Below are 15,474 nucleotides of genomic sequence, written 5' to 3'. Positions count from 1 at the left end.
CCCAGCGTCGATAGGGCTGACGATGTCAAAGAAAGATGGATCGGATGGAAAGGTTGTTGTCTCTGAAGATCAGGTTTTAGATAAGGGAAAGGGGATTGTTCCTGTTGGCGTGCCTCAAGGTGTCGAGGCTTCAGGATGATCAAGGCCTCATTTCCTCGCAGCTTGTCGCGAGTATGCTAAGAAGGTTTTCTTCTCTTACTGTGCTTTTCCCCCCTTTTTTATTTTTCTTTTAGTCATTTATAATTGTTATTTTGTCTTCTCTTCTTTTGCTTTTATACTATTTCTTTCCTCGTAGGAGTAATTAGATCTTTCTGGTTTTTTATTGTAGATTATGTCAGAGCTTGAGGTTGCTGAGACTGATAATATGTTTGTTGGTGTTGACAAAGTATCGAAGCTTTGAAGCAAGGTACTTGACCTAAAGAGGTTGAAATCAGTCTTAGAGGGTTAGTTGACCGATCTGACTCATGATCAGGAGACCAATTCCTCAAAGATATCAATTCTGATGCATGAGAATATGAATCTCTCTAATGAGTGCAGCTCATTATCCCTCACTGTGAAGAAGCGGGTTCTTGACTTGGCTGAAGCAAACTCGAAGATTGCCACGTTGAAGGTTGAGCATGGAGAGGCACTACAATCTGTTGTTGAGACTCGGGACACTGTCAAAAAGGAACTTGGGGAGACCAAAGATGTGCTGGCCTTGCTGGAGGAGTCCCTTCATCTTTTTGAAGAAGGTTATCGTGAGTGTTGAAAGCGCATGGAGGCGGAGGTTTTGAAATGGCCAACGATCGCTGGGAGGATTATCTGAGGGATGAGCAAGGGAGGATTCGGGGTGTTGTTGGAGCTGCACCGGTTCCCCCGGTTATCGAAGCTACTAATGTCAAAGATAATGTTTAAGTCTCTCTGGATATGTCTGGGTTTTATTTATGTGTAATGTTGGCCTTTTTATTTCAGACTTTAAGTTTATTTTGGATTCTAATTGTGGGGTTTTTATGAATTTTATGTTGGACGCCATTTGGCCCTGGTGGTTTTTCGACTTCAATCTTCGTATGTCAATTTGTTTGTTGAGTCTTCATTTTATTATGCTAATGCATTTTTATTTTCTGGAGATAACTTTTTGTTTTGGGATTACTGGATCCTTCTTTCTCTTTTTTCTAAAGGGAAGTCTTCATTGTTGAGTCGTCACATTTTCAAGTTTCCAGATTGAGTTTTTGTTTGCCTTTGTGAGTTGTAAATTGTTCGTTTTGGTTGTAGGTTTGAACCTTTGCGAGTTTATATTTCGATGCGCTTTGCCTGTTTTTTTTTGTTTTTTTATTTTGAAATTTTGGAATCAAAACTATTCGTATTTGTTTTGCATTCGTGTTCTTTTGTTTGACCCTGTGGTTTTAAGATTATTGAATTTGCGTTGGCCTTCTCTCGTTTGTTGTCACAGTTATATTCCTTATCGTTAACTGTGAACCATTGATTCTTAAGGAGAAATTTTGATTTATAGATGGCGTGAAAGCCTGATTTTGTAGATATAGGATCCTCCGAGACTCACATGAGGACGAGTTCTCGTGGACATTGGAAAGAGAGATTACATAAATTACCATAATTTAAAGCATCATGGTTGTTGATTGGAGCTTTTTGGTTGCAAGTTATTTTATGAGTAGAATTTCCTCAGGTGAACATCATTCCAAGTACTTGGAATTGGCGAGCCGTTGAGGTGAGTGAGGAGGAACATTCTCGGCCTGATGACTCTTGCTACCCTGTATGGGCCTTCCCACGGGGGGGGAGAGTTTGCTGACTTTGTTAGGTTGGGAGACTGTTGATTCACGCAGAACAAGGTCGTTAAACTCAAGGCTTCGATTCTTCACTTTGGAGTTGAAGTACTTTGCGGTTTTTTTTGGTATTTGGCAACCTTGAGATATGTTGAGTCCCTGAGCTCTTCGATAAGATCACAGTTGAGGTGTAGTCCTTTTGAGGACTCTTCAGCATTGAAGTTTTGGAGTCTTGTTGAGCCCAATCTAACCTCTACTGGAAGAACTGCTTCTATTCCACAGGCCATTTTAAACGGGTTTTGTCCTGTTGATGCCCTTGGGGTTATACGATAACTCCATAATACATTCGGGAGTTCATCGACCCATAGCCTATCAGCTTCCGCCAATCTTTTCTTGATGCCTTGGAGGATTGCTTTGTTTGTTATTTCCACTTGGCCATTGCACTGGGGATATGCTACTGAAGCCTTGAAGTGATGGATTTGAAAATGCTCGAATGTTTGTTCTATCTCCTTTCCCACAGATTGAGTACCATTATCAGTGACAATGATTCTCGGGACTCCAAAGCGAAAGACTATGTTTTTCATAAAAAAGTTAATAACTTCAATCTCTCGAATCCGAACCAGGGCTTTGGCCTCGACCCATTTTGTATGGTAGTCTATGGCTACGATGATGAATTTCTTTTGCCCCGAGCTTTTTGGTAGTGGACCCACGAGGTCCATCCCCCATATATAGAAAGGACATGATGAGGTTACCGAGGAGAGAGTTGTGGGAGGCCTGTGTGTAACCGAACTGTAAAGCTGACATGGTTTGCATTTTTTGGTGAACTCTTCACAATCGTGTCGCATAGAGGGCCAATAAAAGCTGTATCTCATGATTTTGAGAGCAAGGTTTTTGCCGGCTAGGTGTTCTCCATAGATGCCCGTATGGACCTCTACCATGGCTAGTTCTGCCTCGTCTTTCCTGATGCATTTCAGAAATGGTTCTGTTAGTGATCTTCTATACAGCTATCCATTCTCCATACAATATTTCCTTGCCTTGAAGGCTACTTTCCTCTTGTCACCTTCGTTCATATCGGGAAGAGTCCCCTAAATGAATTGGATCAGGGGCGTTCGCCAGTCTTGAATTAGGGAAACGTGATTTACGTGTGGCGGGGTCTCAGTGATGGACGAGGCCACGAGGTCCATGATGTATATTGGAGTGGTAGGCTTGTTGGAGCTCGTGGTTATTAGTCTTGATAAAGCGTCTGCCCAGTGATTACTGATCTGTCTATATAATTCAAGGTCCAGAAGGGTATGGACTCCAACATTTCTTTTGGCGATGTCTGCATAGGTTGCCATTCTTTCATTCAGAATTTTATATTCTCCCTTGATTTGTTTTACAATGAGCTGGGAGTCACAGTAGATTTCTATTGCGCTGACTTCGAGGAAGCGAGCCAGTCAGAGCCCCGCTATGAGGGCTTCGTACTCGGCCTCGTTATTTGTAACTTTGAATTGAAACATGACGGCCTGTTGAATTTTAAAATCCTCTGGACTGGTAAGGATAATGCCTGCTCCTCCTATATTGGTGGTGGAAGATCCATCTGTAAACAGCGTCCAGGATTTTTTGGTTTCTTTTTAGGGGAGTTCTACCTCTTCGTGAGGATCGAAGTTACATTCAATGACGAAGTCTGCTAAGGCTTGCGACCTTGTCGAGGTCATTGTAGTGAACTCGATGTTGAATTGGCTGAGCTCAACTGTCCATGCAGCTAACCTTCCTGACATATCGGGCCGATGGAGTATTTTTCGAACTGGCTGATTGGTCATTACACTGATCAATCGCCCCCGAAAATAGTGATGTAACTTTCTTCTTGACACTACTAGAGCAAATATGAGCTTTTCGATCCTAGAGTAGCGAAGCTTTACATCCTTCAACATGTGACTCATGAAATAGACAGGGAGTTGCTCAAAGTTGTTTTCCCTCACTAAAATTGAGGTGACAGTGGAATCTGTCACGGATAAGTAGATTTTCAAGGGCTCACAGGGAGAGGCCTTTGTCAGTATTGGTGGTGAGGATAGGAAGGTCTTGATGCCTTGGAGGCCTGTGATAAGTGGATTTTATATCCACTTGGAATGCTTTATTACAAGCTTAAATTGGTGTTTTGGACTCAAGTTGTTGGTATTTTGATGTGTTTTTGTGTTATTGCATTTCAGGTATCAGTTAAATGAAGAAAAGAGCTTTTAAAGGAAATATGATGAAAAGTTATCAGAATTGGAAGCCAAGGCCAATGTTAAGTTGTAGAGAATCTCAATAGCTTCGCGTGGGCAATTGAATCGCCTAATTCTGACGAGTAGAACTCAAGTTATGGTCAAAACAAGATTCATCAGAATATTTTTCCAGTCAGTAGCTGAGCGCCCGCTCAGCAGAGCTGAGCGCCCGCTCAGAGAGCTGAGCGCCCGCTCAGGAGAGCTGAGCGGCCGCTCAGGACGCGGCTGGTCGCTGATTTCGCTGAAAAAGCCTTTTTTGAGTAGAATTTGACGATTTTAAGGGTCCAGGTCCACTAGGGGCGTATATATACTTAAAAAAAGAGTTTTCATCAGCTGGGAAGATTGGGATACCAAGGAGAAGACCTAGAAGCACTGAACAACTCTGAAAAAGAAGATCTTGTTTTCAACTTGTGATTCTTTGAATTAGTTGTAACTTTGGATGCTCGTTTTCGTTCTTGTTGAACCTAGATCTCGTTTATTCGTACTTTGATTATTATTTAGTTTATTAAGACCTTGTTTATACCATGCTTTCATTGGAACCCATGGTGACGATGAGTTCGATTATGGGCTAATCGTTGTCATGGGATTCTAGCGGATTTACTTATGGATTTCAATAGTTAATTGTTTCGATATCTTGGTGTGTGGTGATTGATTGATATCCTAGTATGGTTGTGCTTATTCGTCTTATGTGCATAGCTAACATATAAGATAGCGTGTTAATCTCTATTGAAGCGACAGTGAATATAGAGGTTTAGAACTTGCCATGCTAGCATAGGTTCATGTATTTGTTATATATGATTCGTAGGTAACTCTAACCGTTTTACTTGCCCTATGTAATCAAGATAGATAACTTGTGCTTAAACCGTTATGTTGTCAAATTCTATAGACATATAGGGTCTCAATATAATTGGTGCCTATTCAGCTTCTATCTCTTTTGTGGATGTCTGGTAGAATGGTACTCGTGCAACGAAAGTTGGCGTTTATCAGTTTCGTGTTATCTGATTAGTGTCCTCACCATCACATGCTAAGGTTAAAAATAATAAGGCTATTGAATGAAGTATTTAATGAAGTTAGGATCCCATGTTTGTCATATATAGTAATTCAACCTCAATTCTCTTAGTTAATGTTATTTAATATAATCTCTTAGTTTAATAAAAACCCAATTTGTTATTTGTCTTAGCATTGAGCGATAACCATACATTGTTGCATAGGTGCATAAATTGAACTTAACCTAAACCAGTCTCTGTTGGAACGAATCTGATTTATATCTTATACTACTTGCGAACGCGTATACTTGCGTGAATATTACCGCGTGTTTTCGCCTTAACAAGTTTTTGGCGCCGCTGCCGGGGACTCGGTGTTAATTTTTAGTTTATGTGCTTGTCATCAGTGGTCGTTAAAGTTTACTGACTCGGATTCTTTTACTTTCACGGTTTATTTGTTTGTGTTTCAGGTACTCATTACAATGGGAGATCCAGCAGCACGAACGAAAGCCTTGATGGATTTTTCTCAACCCAAGATCAATGACATTCAATCTAGCATTGACCGGCCAGCTATCACAGCTAATACCTTTGAGATCAAGCCTGGCATAATTCAATGGGTACAGACTTCAGTCCAGTTTGGGGGTTCTCCAACGGAAGATCCCAATACACACATTAGGGATTTCATTGAAATATGCGACACCTTCAAGTTCAACGGTGTTTCTGAAGATGCTGTGAAGCTGAGACTGTTCCCATTCTCTCTGAAGGACAAGGCTAAGAGCTGGTTACACTCTCTACCAGCTGGTTCGATTACTACTTGGGAAGATCTTGCTCAGAAGTTTCTTACTAAATTCTTCCCTATGGCGAAGACAGCTGCACTCAGGAATGCTATTACTCAATTTGCGCAGCAAACGGGAGAATCACTAAGTGAAGCTTGGGAGCGCTACAAGGAGATGCTTAGGAAGTGTCCTCATCATGGAATTCCTGATTGGATGATCATCACTTGTTTTTACAATGGGTTGGGAGCACAGTCCAGACCCATGCTTGATGCAGCATCAGGCGGAGCATTATGTGCAAAAAGCTATGAGGAAGCTTATGATCTAATTGAACTGATGGCTGCTAATGAATATCAGTATCCAACCCAGAGATGTCCACAAGGCAAGGTAGCAGGAGTTCTTGAGGTGGATACAGCTACGGCTATCACTGCTCAACTAAAGGCGTTGTCTATGAAGATCGATTCTCTGGCTAACTATGGTGTTAAGCAGATAACCAGTGTTTGTGAGCTGTGTGCAGGTCCGCATGTGACAGAGCAATGCGCTATATCTAGTGACTCAGCTCAGTTTGTGAGCAACTTTCATAGATCGCAACAACCAGTTCCTGCCACTTATTATCCTGACAACTGGAATCATCCTAACTTCAGCTGGAGCAACAATCAGAATGCGATGCAATAGCCATTCCAGCAGTTTGCAAATAAGCTATTGAACCCTCCTGGTTTTCAGCAACAATTTACACCAAGACAACAACTCCAACTTCAACAACAAACTAATGATGCAGGTCTATCTTCGAATAAAAAATCTGAATTGGAGGAGTTGAGGCTTATGTGCAAAAACCAGGCTCTTATATGCCAAAGCCAGGCTATTTCTATCCAGAATCTGGAGAACCAAATAGGGCAAATTGCTAATGCCTTATTGAATCGACCACCAGGAACGGTTCCTAGTGATACAGAAACAAATCCAGGCAAGAGGGAAGTTGAAGAACAGGTGAACGCCATCACCTTAAGGTCTGGAAAGGTCGCAAGCCCCCAAGTTCAGCAAGACGAAGAGCCTGAAAAGTCTCAAGTTCCAGAATCTGAAGTTTTGGCTGAAGAAGATGTGCAGAAGGAAGTAGAGGTGGAACCAAGGAAGACTACTGTGGAACACACTCCTCCTGGGAGTAATACAGGGGAAAAACATATCTATCCTCCACCTCCTTTTCCTAAGAGGCTGCAGAAGAAAAAGCTGGATAAGCAGTTTGAGAAGTTTCTGGAGGTGTTCAAGAAACTTCATATCAACATACCTTTCGCTGAAGCTCTTGAGCAGATGCCTAGCTATGCGAGGTTTATAAAAGGTATTCTCTCTCAGAAAGTGAAGCTCGATGACTTAGAGACCGTTGCTCTAACGGAGGAATGCAGTGCTGTGCTGCAACAGAAGTTGCCTCCGAAGCTTAAAGATCCTGGAAGCTTCACTATTCCTTGCACCATCGGAAACTTGTCGCTCGACAAGTGTTTATGTGATTTAGGAGCTAGCATCAATCTGATTCCCTTATCTATCTTCAAGAAGCTTGGTCTGCCTGAGCCGAAACCAACATATATGTCATTACAACTAGCTGACCGTTCCATCGCTTATCCACGAGGTATAGTGGAGGATGTCTTGGTCAAGGTGGATAAACTCTTCTTCCCTGCTGACTTTATAATTCTTGATTTCGAGGAAGATAAGAAGATTCCCATTATCTTGGGAAGACCATTCTTGGCTACAGGCCGAACTATGATCGATGTGCAAAAAGGAGAGCTTACGATGAAGGTTAATGATCAGAAGGTCACTTTCAATGTGTTCAAGGAAATAAAATTACCCACAGCTAAAGAGGAGTGCTTTAAAGTAGAGCAAATTCAGGTTTTGAATGCACCTCTGTGGAAGAGGAAGTTGGATGTGCCATTCGATTCTCTTGGGTTAGCAGAGCTGAAAATTTCTCAGGATCGTCTCGAGTCATCTATTGAAGATGCTCCTACACTTGAGCTCAACCCACTACCAAATCACTTGAGTTATTCATTCTTATGTGCACCCCCTGACAAGGGGTTGGGATATATCTTTGATGATATAGAGGGTAGCCGAACGGATCCTCCAGTGCCTATAGAAGGTTCTTCTCTTGTGCAGCAGGTAGTTGATATGACTGGTGTTGGTGACGAGCAGTACAGGCGAGTAATTAGGCGTATGGAGGCCATGCACGATATTCACCGTCATTTTGCTGAAGATTTGACACACGCTTTCGGTACTATTTTCCAAGACACTAGTGGCGAGGTTGATTGGCAACCTGATCCTCCACCCGAAGAGGGTGATCTTTCCGACGACTAGGTATGCCTGAAATCCTTATTATTACCTTCAATGAGGACATTGAAAATTTTAAGTTTGGGGGTGATAATGTAAGGATTAGTAGTGTGTGTCCATATAGATTCATATAGATTTATGTTGCATGTTTAGTTGTAGTTCATTCATATTTTTGCATGATTGTTCATTTAGGACATATTTGTTTATTTTTATGTAATTTCATATAGTTGCATTTGCATGCATATTTAGCATGATCCCTTAAGATGAACTATGATATTGGATAAGTTGATGTTGATTTGAGTGTGGTGATGAGGAATAGAGGGATGTTTAAGTCTTAATGAATTGATTTGCATGCCAGAAATAAATATTTTCATAAAATCTTATAGGGTTACTTTTGATCTAGAACATGATCATACTTGTTTGTTGTTGAGATTTAATCACTTGGTTATATTTAGAATTTGTGATATTCTCGTAATGACGTAAAAACACTGATTTTTTTTATCTGGAGAAAAACTTGGATTTCATTGCTAGTTGTTGTAAGGCTAGGTGTCAAATGGCTAGTAGCCGGCTCATATTTTTATGAGTAGTCTAGGGTTGAATGAGATGGAGCGAAACGCACTCATTCAGAAATTGTTGAAAAAAAGGAAAAAAAAGAAAAAACAGAAAGAAAAGAAAGAAAAAAAGTATGTGTTTATGCACAATTGATCAAGAGTGAGCTCTTTAATACTCGAGTTATTAAGTTCTAGGGGACTTTGTGCCTAGTGACCTAAGGCTTTTATAGTTTGGGATCCACTAACCTAACGCTCGCTACATGGGTATTATTGTATAAGTCTTTTGGGACCTCATTCATTGCACGATCAAATAAGCATCTTTGTTATGTGTTCAATAATAGTGTGAATCCTTGTATAACTCTAGTAGAAAGGAGGTGTTGTGAGTCATAATGCGTTTATTGTCTATTCTGTTTATAAACTTTTGATTGTTTCGATGATAGATAAGTTATGGTTATTGATCTAGTATCGAGAGTATATCTGTTAAGCATCCACACACGCACGTTTCTGGTTTGTGAGTTGGTTTGTGGGATTTATTCGAACTCTGTTTTAAGTTATTGCATTCTTAGAGGCATTGGTTTATTAATTTGGTTATGGTTATTCTGAGGGGATCGATTGCATTATCATTTAGTTGCATTCACATAGTTGCATTCATGCATTAGGTTTATTTTGTAGTTTTGAGTCTGTTTATGCTTGAGGACAAGCATCGATTCAAGTTTGGGGGTGTGATAAGTGGATTTTATATCCACTTGGAATGCTTTATTACAAGCTTAAATTGGTGTTTTGGACTCAAGTTGTTGGTATTTTGATGTGTTTTTGTGTTATTGCATTTCAGGTATCAGTTAAATGAAGAAAAGAGCTTTTAAAGGAAATATGATGAAAAGTGATCAGAATTGGAAGCCAAGGCCATTGTCAAGTTGTAGAGAATCACAATAGCTTCGCGTGGGCAGTTGAATCGCCTAATTCTGACGAGTAGAACTCAAGTTATGGTCAAAACAAGATTCATCAGAATATTTTTCCAGTCAGTAGCTGAGCGCCCGCTCAGAGAGCTGAGCGCCCGCTCAGGAGAGCTGAGCGGCCGCTCAGGGCGCGGCTGGTCGCTGATTTCGCTGAAAAAGCCTTTTTTGAGTAGAATTTGACGATTTTAAGGGTCCAGGTCCACTAGGGGCGTATATATACTTAAAAAAAGGGTTTTCATCAGCCGGGAAGATTGGGATACCAAGGAGAAGACCTAGAAGCACTGAACAACTCCGAAAAAGAAGATCTTGTTTTCAACTTATGATTTTTTGAATTAGTTGTAACTTTGGATGCTCGTTTTCGTTCTTGTTGAACCTAGATCTCGTTTATTCGTACTTTAATTATTATTTAGTTTATTAAGACCTTGTTTATACCATGCTTTTATTGGAACCCATGGTGACGATGAGTTCGATTATGGGCTAATCGTTATCATGGGATTCTAGCGGATTTACTTATGGATTTCAATAGTTAATTGTTTCGATATCTTGGTGTGTGGTGATTGATTGATATCCTAGTATGGTTGTGCTTATTCGTCTTATGTGCATAGCTAACATATAAGATAGCGTGTTAATCTCTATTGAAGCGACAGTGAATATAGAGGTTTAGAACTTGCCATGCTAGCATAGGTTCATGTATTTGTTATATATGATTCGTAGGTAACTCTAACCGTTTTACTTGCCCTATGTAATCAAGATAGATAACTTATGCTTAAACCGTTATGTTGTCAAATTCTATAGACATATAGGGTCTCAATATAATTGGTGCCTATTCAGCTTCTATCTCTTTTGTGGATGTCTGGTAGAATGGTACTCGTGCAACGAAAGTTGGCGTTTATCAGTTTCGTGTTATCTGATTAGTGTCCTCACCATCACATGCTAAGGTTAAAAATAATAAGGCTATTGAATGAAGTATTTAATGAAGTTAGGATCCCATGTTTGTCATATATAGTAATTCAACCTCAATTCTCTTAGTTAATGTTATTTAATATAATCTCTTAGTTTAATAAAAACCCAATTTGTTATTTGTCTTAGCATTGAGCGATAACCATACATTGTTGCATAGGTGCATAAATTGAACTTAACCTAAACCAGTCTCTGTGGGAACGAATCTGATTTATATCTTATACTACTTGCGAACGCGTATACTTGCATGAATATTAGCGCGTGTTTTCGCCCTAACAGCCTGCTTCGCAGTCGTCATCCCAGACGAACTTACTTGCCTTAGATGCACTTTTAATAGTATTAAACACTGGCAAGCATCTTTTTGACGACTGCGGAATAAAGCATCGCAGAGCGGCTATCGAGCCTGTAAGGCGTTGGAGGTCTTTTAGGGGTTTAGGGGATGGCAATTTTTGGATTTCCTTGATTTGATTCGAGTCTGCTTCGATGCCTCGATGAATTAGAAGGTACCCCAAGAATTTGCCTCATGTTAGCCCGAAAAAGCACTTTGCTGGATTCAGACGCATTTTATGAGCTTGAATCTGTGAAAACATCTTGACGAGATCGGCGATATGGTCTGAGGCTCGAACCGTTTTTACTATCATATCATCGATGTAAATCTGTAAGTTGCGGCTGATCTGTGGAACGAATATGGCGTCCATGGCTCTCTGGAAGGTCACGCCAGCATTGAGGAGTCTGAATGGTAAGACCTTATATCCAAATACCCCTCTGTGAGTTATAAAAGTTGTGTGATCTTGATCTTCTTTAGCCAATTTGATTTGGTTGTAGCCTGCAAACACATCCATGAAAGATAGCATTTCATGTCCTGTCGTTGAATCTATGAGTTGGTCTATGCTGGGCAAAGGATAAAAGCCTTTCGGACAGGCGCTGTTAACGTCTGAGTAGTCGAAGCACATTCGCCATTTGCCGCTACTCTTCTTCACTAGGATAGCGTTTGCGATCCATTGACGGAATTGAACCTCCTTGATGAAGCCTGCCTCGAGGAGCCTGTTGATCTCGATATTTATAACCTCTTCTTTTTCGGCAGAAAAGACTCTTTTCTTTTGCTTTACGGGGCGCTGGTGTGATGTTTAGTCTGTGAAGAGCTACCTCCTCTGGGATCCCTGACATATTTTTTGGATCCCAGGCAAAAATGTCCGCAAAATCACGAAGTGTTTGTATTAGCTGTTGTTTGACATCTGATTGTAATGCAGGTCCTATTTTTACCTTCTTATCGCCGGAAGCGTCGTAGAGATCGACCTCTTCCAGTTCTTCATTGGGTTTTTAGTTGCTTGGTTTAGGCACCTCGATTATCTCTCTTTGATCAACTTCCACCACATGGTGGACTTCGGAGGTTTGTGAGGCAAGTTTTTTAGGAATGGAGTTTCCCAGGTAGCATTTCCGTGAGGCCTTCTGATCCCCGCACACTTCACCAACCCCAAATTCAGTAGGGAACTTCATTTTGAAATAGGCGATGGAGGTAATTGCCTTGAGGGGTCCTATGGTAATTCGTCCTATGATAGCGCTAAAGCTTGAGATTGCATTGACAACATGAAATTTGACGACTCGCCAAAGCTGACAAGGAGGCGATCCAAAGAGCACTGGGAGGTCTATGACCCTAACAAGCTTGACCTCATATCCTGTGAATCCATATAAAGGGGTACCCCTGGCTGTGTCGAGTTTCTTGTCTCCCAAGCCCATTCTCGAATGTGCACTGTAGTATAGGATATCGATGAAGCTACCATTATCCACTAATATTTTCCTGACTGTGTTAGTTCCAACTTTGGTTGTAATAACCAAAGCATCTTGATGGTCTTCGATGATATCATCTATATAGTCGGTGTCTGAGAATGAAATGACCGGGGTTGGGTTTCTATGAGGCCTTTTTGATTCTATCCTGTATACATCCCGGGCATACAGCTTCTTTGAGTAGGAGTATCCCCCAGCTGAATGTCCTCCTGAAATGACGTCGATGACTCTGTTAGGATCCTGATGTGTTGTACGTCGAGAATGATTGTTATCTACGTAATGGGCTAATTGTCCATCACGTGTCTTTTCTTCGATAAGGTTGATGAGTTGATAGAATCGTTCAGTCTCGTGGCATGTGTCCTCATGACACTCACAATACTTGTTACTTGGGGGTCTATTTGGATTCATCGGCCTCGGGGGCCTGAAAGAAGGATATGTTTTAAGAACTGCTAGAATCGTAGCTTTCTCGGTATTTAATCTCGTAGGCTCCCGAGGTTCTCTAACGTCCGAGTCCCATTACTTGCCATCTCGATGTGAGGCTAGCTGGCTATTAGGCTCGCGATGTCTCTGATGCGTTCGAGGAATCGGTGAATCCTGGGAAGACTTGAAGCTACGAGGCTTTTCTATCTGTCTGGGAATTTTTCGCTCCCTTCTCTTGTAATCTCTAGATCGTCGTGGACTTTGGTTGTGATAGGATTTTGGGGATCGAGAATGTTGAATGCTCCCCACGACCTCTTGGAGGGTTAGTCTATGCTCTATGATTTTAATGGCCGCTTGCAAAGTCTTTGGTTCTTTTTCAAAGAGCTCTTCAAGAAGCTCGTTGTGCCATGACCTATTAATACCTGCTATAAGATAGTTAACAGCCAGTGGGTCCGCCAAATCTGTTATTTCGGCTAAGTGAGCCCTGAAGCGAGTCAAGTATGCTCTTAGATTCTCGTATGTCCTTTGGTAAACTGTTATTAATGATGCTGTAATTTTTCACCCTCTTTTGTTACTAGAGAAACGAGTTCTAAATTTGCTTTTCAGGATTGTCCAGGAGTCAATTGATCGAGGTGGAAAATTGTTGAACCAATTTAGTGATGTTCCTTTGAGGCAGGTAGAGAAGAATCTACATCGAGTTGTTTCTGAGTGACCAACGAAATCCATTATGCCATCAAAGAGATTAATGAAATCTGATGGGTCCGTGGATCCGTCGAAGGAGTCGATGGGAGGCACCTTTAAGTCTCTGTTTATCTTAGCATTATCTATCTTGATTGATAGAGGACTTTCAAAGGCCACCTCGATGCCTCCGCTTTGTGTTCCAATGCAATTTTTAATCAGAGACAGGTCATCCGCTAATTTTGACAGCTCTGAGGTCTGACGGTGTTTAGAGGCCGCTAGGAGACTCTCTTGCTCCTCAGAGTCATCGTCTTCCTCTAGTCTCTTTAACTTCCTTTTTGAGTAGAGGGATCCAGTTGATTCTTCGTACTCTGAGAGGATTGTCTCTTTTCCTGGAAGCCACATGGAGTCATGCTCCTCGTTCTGGTTATCTAGTGACTTGCAGTTTTCAGAGACTTCAGAAAATTCTCGATGCATGCGTATTATCTCTTTCTTGCATTTAATTTTCTCAGTTATTAGTCTCCGCTCTTTTTCCAGAGATCTCAGTTCTTCGTCATCTTCATTTGGAGCTAATACATCATCCTCCATCTCCTATTTGTGTTTGTCACGCTGCTTCTTATCAAGATGAAGGCGCATATCACTGGACAACACATTTTGTCCTGTAGAAGCTTTTACAAGAGCTCGGTCATGGCCTTTTGGTCACTTTTTCCGATCGATAGGATCCGATTGAGTTGGTCTTTCTGCTTAGATGACATCCTCTTGCTTGAACAGTAATGTCTGGGATTGCAATCCTGATCTTGTTCCCAGATCTGCCTTTTTGGATGCTCTTTACTTCTTTTGTTACTGGGGCTTTATCCTCAGGTCCCAGCCTCATTACTTCTTTCTCTTGTCGGTGATGATTTAGACTATCTCTCTCCACTGACACAATTTGACGGGTAATCTCCCCTCATTCTAGCACCACTGTAGACCCTACTTCTAAGTCCCTACTCTTATAAGCCAACCCCCTATAAGTGAGGGTTTGGCCTCTATTTATGATACTCTCTAACATGTCTCACTACAATAAAATGGCTAAATACAACCGCCCAAAAAACAATTATATTTAGTTAAATATAACCGAATTAAGTTATATTTAAATAAATACAACCGTTTTTTGGGCCGGTTGTAAATGCTCGAGTCATATTTAGTAAATCAGTTAAATTTAGTACTAAATACAATCGGCTAAATACGAACGGCTAAATATGACCGCTTAAATATGACTGGCTAAATACAACCATTTCCGGTCGAATTAGATTTTTTGGCTAAAATTTGAATATCCCGCACAAATAATTAAATTTTCTGAAAAAATTTAAACAGCCCGCCCAAATTAAATTCAACCGTATATGGTTGAAAATGCAATTTTAAAGTCGACCGCAGTCGGTTGAAACAACGAAGTCCGGATTTTTTAAAAAATTGTCGGATCCCAAAAACCACCGGAATCTGGACATTTTCCGGCAACCTCAAACTCAATCAAAACACAATTTTGAAGAGGTGATTTTCCGGTGCAATTCAACATGCCAAGTTTTAATCTACGAAACTTTTAAACTAATCGAATTATTCAAAGAACAGCTCACGCCGTAAAATATCAATTCAAAGAACAGCTCTCTCTCTCTCACACCACCGAACCTATCTCACTCACCCTGCTACCCCAACTCTATCTTACCTATTAGCCTTTTACACATAAAGCTACATACAACCAGCACCAACAGCAGCAGAAGGAGCTAGTGTGTGAGTGATGTGAGTACACCCAACACCGGAGAGAACTTGCCGGAGAATGGCATATATGTGTACTGACAGTGGAAATCTCATGGCTACTTCCCAACAAGTAATCAAACAAAAAAAACAACAAGAGCAACAACACCAACAACATCTCTCTCCTTTTTCTCTCTCTTCTTACTCTCAAATCCTCTCCACCACTCCTCCTTATGGCTACTCTCCATCTTTTCCTGACCCGTTTTTACCCGAAGGAACTGAACCGGTTTTTCATTTCCCCAATCTCGACCCGAACCACTCTTTCTGGTTCACTGA

The 15,474-nt window shown here is 41.0% G+C and overlaps 1 non-coding gene across 1 annotated transcript; it reads right to left on the bottom strand.

Moving 5' to 3' along the window:
- Positions 1-5,855: 5,855 nt before the first annotated feature.
- On the bottom strand, positions 5,856-5,962 carry LOC141716485 (small nucleolar RNA R71). The gene has a single exon (XR_012573193.1). It is a non-coding gene; the product is annotated as a small nucleolar RNA R71 (small nucleolar RNA).
- Between the last annotated feature and the right edge of the window lie 9,512 nt (positions 5,963-15,474).

The sequence above is a fragment of the Apium graveolens genome, chromosome 3 (genome assembly GCF_009905375.1).
Source record: "Apium graveolens cultivar Ventura chromosome 3, ASM990537v1, whole genome shotgun sequence".
Taxonomy (NCBI): Eukaryota; Viridiplantae; Streptophyta; class Magnoliopsida; order Apiales; family Apiaceae; genus Apium; species Apium graveolens.
Note: the sequence above shows the minus strand (reverse complement) of the source record. Positions and strands in the feature narration are given on the sequence as shown.